The sequence below is a fragment of the Clarias gariepinus genome, chromosome 24, assembly GCF_024256425.1.
Source record: "Clarias gariepinus isolate MV-2021 ecotype Netherlands chromosome 24, CGAR_prim_01v2, whole genome shotgun sequence".
Classification (NCBI taxonomy): domain Eukaryota; kingdom Metazoa; phylum Chordata; class Actinopteri; order Siluriformes; family Clariidae; genus Clarias; species Clarias gariepinus.
In genome coordinates, this window is record NC_071123.1 from 10,554,643 (window position 1) to 10,561,135 (window position 6,493).

The following is a 6,493-nucleotide window of genomic DNA, read 5'->3' on the forward strand; positions in this document are numbered from 1 at the left end:
TAAATCGCAATACTGCCAAATTGTCTCATTTTGCTGTCAAACTGTTTATAAGCCTCCTGGGTCTCTAAGAAACTGGTGCTACTGGACACTAAAAATATTGTCTTTATACGTAATTTTAAATGTTATTTGTCTTATTGTTCCTTCCTTTGTTTCTTTGTTTTACAAATATGACCCAATATACTGTATGTTCAGTGATACTTTTTTAAGTTTTTGTATTGTGTTATATATTTTTTAATAGTAAGTAGTTTCAAAAATTAACCTCCACTTTAATGAGCCAATGTATTATGATGTGAGATGCAGTGGGCTGCTGGATCCAGACTCGCTATCCCAGAGTCGTTAGAGCCTGCAGAACTGTAACTTCCCCTCACGCTAAAGCCATAATCTGTTTATTTAAAGCATTTTAAAGCTTTTACCTCCAAAACTTTCTTATTTTCAGCTCCACCTTTTTTTTTCTCCTTTTCATTCATGTAAATTATTATTAATTTGCTCAGAGAAATTCGCTGCATTGAGAAAGAATCAATATCTCTCCCCCTGTAAATTAAAAGTGAAGATGTTTAATTAATATTGAGGGAGGGCAATACAGCCGCATGCACGGTAACATAAACACACTGTTAGCTTCTCCACTCTATTTTTAATGTTGCTCGCAGCAGCATAACAGCCCGTTAATTCATGCTTGTGTAATGATGAAATGGACAAACTGGTCGATCCATGCCCGTTCTTTTATTTGCTGCATTGGCAGTTTATAGAACAATCTTTCAGGTGGATCCCGCACTTAAATCGGACTGAAAACTACTGAAAAGAAAAGAAAGACTCTATATCTAGCTATATAACCCAGCTTACATCTCACATTTGCGTTTACACACACACACACCGGACCGCATTACCCACAATGCATCTCCTCCATTTGACTACACTCCCGTAAACAGCTGTCATAAATCAACCTCTCCCGCAACAACACACTTTTTGTCAGCGGCGGCCGTGCAATCGACGCACTCATCCATATGAAAAGGAAAGAGATGCAATATTATGGTTTACGTTATTTTTTTTATATATTTGCGTACTGACTGGGCCAGCTTACATTGGCCAGCAGCCCATCGGGAAAACTCTTGTTCAGCCTCCCAGGTTCTGCCGCTGAAAAACATCTCCATAGCATGATGCTGCCACCACCATGCTTTACTGTAGGCATGGTATTGGCCTCCTTTTTTCTCCAAAGTGATGCCTAGCACTCACACCAAAGAGTTCAATCTTTGTCTCATCAGACCAGAGAATTTTGTTTTTCATGGTCTGAGAGTCCTTCAGGTGCTTTTTCGCAAACTCCAGGCGGGCTGCCATGTGCCTTTTACTAAAGTGTGGCTTCTGTCTGACCACTTTACCATATAGGCTTGATTGGTGGATTGCTGCAGAGATGGTTGCCCTAGGGTTCTTTGTCTCCTCCCTGACTAAGGCCCTTCTTCCCCGATTGCTCAGTTTAGATGGCCAGCCAGCTCTAGGAAGAGTCCTTGTGGTGCAACTTCTTGCACTTACAGATGATGGAGGCCACTGTGCTCATTGGGACGTTCAAAGCAGCAGATTTTTTTTTCTGTAAGAAAAAAAAGAGAAAAAAAGAATGATCAGGGGAAACAGGATGCACCTGAGCTCAATTTTGAGCTTCATGGCAAAGGCTATAAATACATATGTACATGTGCTTTTTCAAAAATATTTTAAAAAATAAATTAGCAAAAATCTCAAGTAAACTTTTTCATGTTGTCATTATGGGGTGTTGTGTGTAGAATTCTGAGGGGGGAAAAATTAAATGTGGAGTAAGTAAAGTAAAGTAATGCGCTGTAAATACTTTCTGGATGCATTGTATGTATTTATTTTTTGGGCTGTGGAACGAAAATTTTGAGTTTCCATTATTTCTTATGGGACAATTTGGTTTTAAATATACTATTTCCGGAACAAATTATGTTCGTAATCCAAGGTTCCACGGTATTGCTTCCAAAGAGCCAGACCTTCTTGTACATTTACTTTTAAGGAATAGTTCTCCATGCTTCCCAAAGGATTTATTTTGGCTCTCATTTTTGGCAAGTTTTTAGCTCTCATTTTTTATTCTTGTCTCTGTATCCAACCTGTTTCAAAGGAATGTTTTTTTTTTTGTTTGTCACACTGCGACCTCTGAATCATTCAAGCAATAAAAATAAGACATGAACCAGAGAGAAACAGTTGCAGATGATGAGAGATAATCAGGACATAATTAGTATGCTGGTGATTCTGAATGCTGAATGGTTAGAACATATGACATTATGGACATTACTGTCCATAATGTATTTTCCGTGTTACAATTTAAAGTCACTTCAACAATAAACATAGTCAAAGCACCTGTTCCACTGATAAATTTAATTTTATACTTAAAATGCTGACTGCTTACTCACAACTGTGTAGCAACACACAGTTCGAACCACATCATTAAGTTTGCTGATGACACGACCGTGGTGGGTTTCATTAGCAAGAACGACGAGTCAGCGTACAGAGAGAAAGTGCAGAGGCTAACGGACTGGTGTAAAGACAACAACCTGTCTCTTAATGTTGACAAGACAAAGGAGATGGTTGTTGACTTTAGGAGGACACGAGGCGACCATTCTCCGCTGAGCATCAATGGCTCCTCTGTGGGAATCGTCGAAAGCACCAAATGTCTGGGTGTCCACCTAGAGAAGGACCTCAGCTGGTCCCTCAACACCAGCTCCCTACACAAGAAAGCCCAACAGCGTCTCTTCTTTCTGAGAAGAGGTGGTGGAAGGCCCAGCTTCCCAATCCTGACCACCTTCTATAGAGGAACTATCGAGAGCATTCTGAGCAGCTGCATCACTGTCTGGTTTGGGAATTGTGCCATATCGGACCGCAAATCCCTACAGCGGATAGTGAGGACCGCGGAGAAGATCATCAGGGTCTCTCTGCCCTCTATTGAAGACATCTACACCACACGCTGCAACCGCAAAGCCACCAGCATTGTGGCTGATCGGACACACCCCTCTCACACACACTTCACACTCCTGCCATCTGGAAGAAGGTACCGAAGCATTCGAGCACACACATCCAGACTGTGCAACAGCTTTTTTCCACAAGCCATCCGTCTCCTCAACAAAAAGGGACTGGACTGATAAACACAAACATTATCACACAGCTTAACTCAACTACCTCAAAATATTGGGACTGGACTGACTAATCAACAGACACACTGACCCACTGACCTTCACCACCAAGTTATCGTACCCACCAACCTGTAAATGCTTCACTGTTTATCTCTTTTACACAATGATTATTACTGGACTACTTTTTGCACTAATTCCTCAATTCTTGCTGCTGTTTTAAGGAATGTTTATGTTTACCCACTACCTCAACACCATATTTTATGTTCTGTTATGTCGTGGTTGCGCACTGTCACTTTGTTGTTGCTCTTGTTTGCCCATTTGCACGTGCACTTTATGTTGTCTATAAAAATGTTATACTTAGCTAGTTAGTTTTTGTTAATTTATGTTGTAATTTATGTTAGGTCTCTCTGTCCTGTCTCTGCTAGCCAGTTAACTAGGCCTCTTGGTTAGCTAGTTTAGTGTCTCTGTTAATTTATGTTGTAAATTTATGTTGCATGTAGCACCTTGGTCCTGGAGGAACGTTGTTTCGTTTTACTGTGTACTAACTGTATATGGTTGTAATCACAATAAAGCCTACTTGAACTTGAACTGAACTTAAACTTGAAAATGCTTAACAGACTTAAAAGACTAAGTTGCTTTGTTTTTTTGCCCCTTAAAGGTTTCACAATCTTGTTGCCCGTTACAGGCGTCTAGCACGACTGGCAGATATTGAATTGTGTTCACTAAGCTCGGCCATGGTTGACCTGCATTTTGGGGGTGACAGGAAGCAGCTGGATGATCTTAAGAAGCACCTCAGGCCTGTTGTGCAGCTCCCAGTTAATAAGATGCACATCTACTACATTGACAGAGAGCTGGGTATGTACGGAGCCCAAGCCCACCATTCCTTCAGCATACGGGATGGAGATGAGATCCTGTTGTCAAAGTGTCAGTAAATAAAGCAATCTGTTTACAAATAAAAGGTACCAGTTGATATGGTATGGTATAAACAAATAAAAATCTGCCAGTGAATTGTATGTCAATAGGTTAATTCATAAATCAAATTAATTTATAAAATGAATTTATAAATCATTGTAGTACTCTGTTAATTGCCGTTCCCAAATTGCCCATGGTGTGATAATCAGTGTGAGTGAGTGTATGTATATGTGCCCTGCGATAGACTGGCACCCTGTCAAGGGTGTACCCCACCTTGTGCCCTAAGCCTTCTGGGATAGGCTTCAGGCCCCCGCAACCCCGCAATACAAAATAAAGCGGTATAGATGATAAGTGAGTGAGTGTATAACTCTCTTTTGGGAGGTCAGAGACATATTGTAAGAGCTGTGTCACCTACAAGCTGATCATTTACTCCGTTGAACCTGCAATAAAAAGAAATAATCATTTCCAAAAGTTATTTCAAAAGATCATTTTAGAGATACAGTAGGTCAAGTCAGAAAAAGATTAAGTCTTTGAATTGGAATACGGCTACTTTTTTGTATGCTACACTATTACTGTTGAAAAGAAGGGTCAGTGGTATTTTTCCACATCAAGATTTTCAAAGTTTTTAACTCATCATATTGTTTCTTGCGTTATGCATATGTGCATGAGACTGCTTTTCAGAAATAAAAAATCTTGTATATTTCTAGATAGTATTTTTACCACTTATGGGCTACAATACACATTCCTAAGAAATTGATCTTTACAGTCTCACAAAGATGACCCAAGAAAATACAAAATGCACTTTTGACAAGCCTTTGATGCTGTGTTAGTTTTATGCCAGGTGTAATAGAATGCACACTTTCCAAACTTTTGTCTCATCAGTCCACAGAATATTTGCCCAAAAGTCTTGGGGATAATCAAGATGTTTTTTTTTTATGGCAAATGTGACACAAGCTTTTGTTTTCTTTTTGGTCAGCAGTGACTTTCTCCTTGAAACTCTCCCATGGTTGCCAATTTAGCCTATTTTGCATATGGAATGTGCAAAATAAAAAGGGTATTAGAAGGAAAGATATAGCATGTACTGTAGGTATAGCAGTAAATTTGCAAATGTGCACTAGTATTAGTCTGTTATGCTCCAACACAAAGCAAGTCCAATTAGTTAAGCCTTGTGTGGTGTTCTTGTTATAATGTTTCCTGTCAGAATAATCTCTGTGGTGCTGGAGTAAAAGTTTCTAAGCACCTTGGAGTCTAGTCTGAAGTCTCTCAGGCATCTAAGGTGGTAGAGACACTGTCGTACTTCTTCTACACTGTGTTGATGAGTCTGGTAGTTCCTCTCCTGCTTAGTTATAAAGTCTACTATCAATTTCTTTGTCTTAGGAGGAGGTTGTTTCTCTGGCAGTTCTCCAGGTTTGTAATCTCCTCCAGGTAGGCCATCCCATTGTTGTCAGTGATCAGACCCACCACCACGGTGTCATTAGCAAACTTGGTGATGGTGGTGGAGTTGGAAGTGGCCAACCTTGGAGGGCTTCAGTGCTGAGGGTGAGAGAGGCTGAGAAATGTTTGCCCATCGTTACTGCCTGTGGTCTGTCATTTAGGAAGCTGGATATCCACTGACACAGAGAACTGTAGTCAACAAACAGCATTTTAACATAATTTCCCTTTCTAGTGTCCAGATGGGTTAGTGTTATGTGAAGAAAGTGTGAAATGGCATCATCTGTTGATCGGTTTGGAAGTGTGTCAGGTCAAGTGTGTCAGGTAGTGATAGTGAAGTCTCTGACCAGCCCTTTTCTGTCTGTACCCACTAGCACCGCTGTTAGCATCGTTGGTATTGTTCAAAGCACTGTATCTCAGTCTACATAGGGTGGTCCAAAAGTCCAATCCAAAAGAAATAAAATTCACAAACCTCCTTTCCCATTTTAACATTCAGATAATAAAAGATGTAGTTGGAGAAGAAAATGTTGCCTTAGTCTTTCCTAGAACCTTATAATAAATTAACCAGGACTGGCCTAATCGACAATGTGTTTATTTTTGACTCCTGCATAAAACACCAATTCTTGGCTGTGGTCACACCGTCTCAGTCACACAGCCAGGACAGCTTTCTCCCTGCTTAGATTACAATAGGGTCACCCACCACATTGAAACCTTTCTGGGTTCATGTGTCTCTTCACATGCACTTCACATCCTCATGCCTATTAAGACCACTTAATGATTGCAATGGGGTGGAACTCAGCTTCACATCGCATGAGAATCTAGTCATTTGATATTCATTTGACCAAGAAACCTTCCTTTTATTCCATTTATGCAGAAATGCCGTTGAGGCTTTTTAACGATTCTTTGTCCTCTCGGTCAGTTTCCTTTTATGTTGGCGCACAAGTAAGACTTGATATGCCTAGTTCATGTTCGTCAAAGTTGGCACATACCAAAAAATGGGCCAAGCATAAATAAAAGAGCTG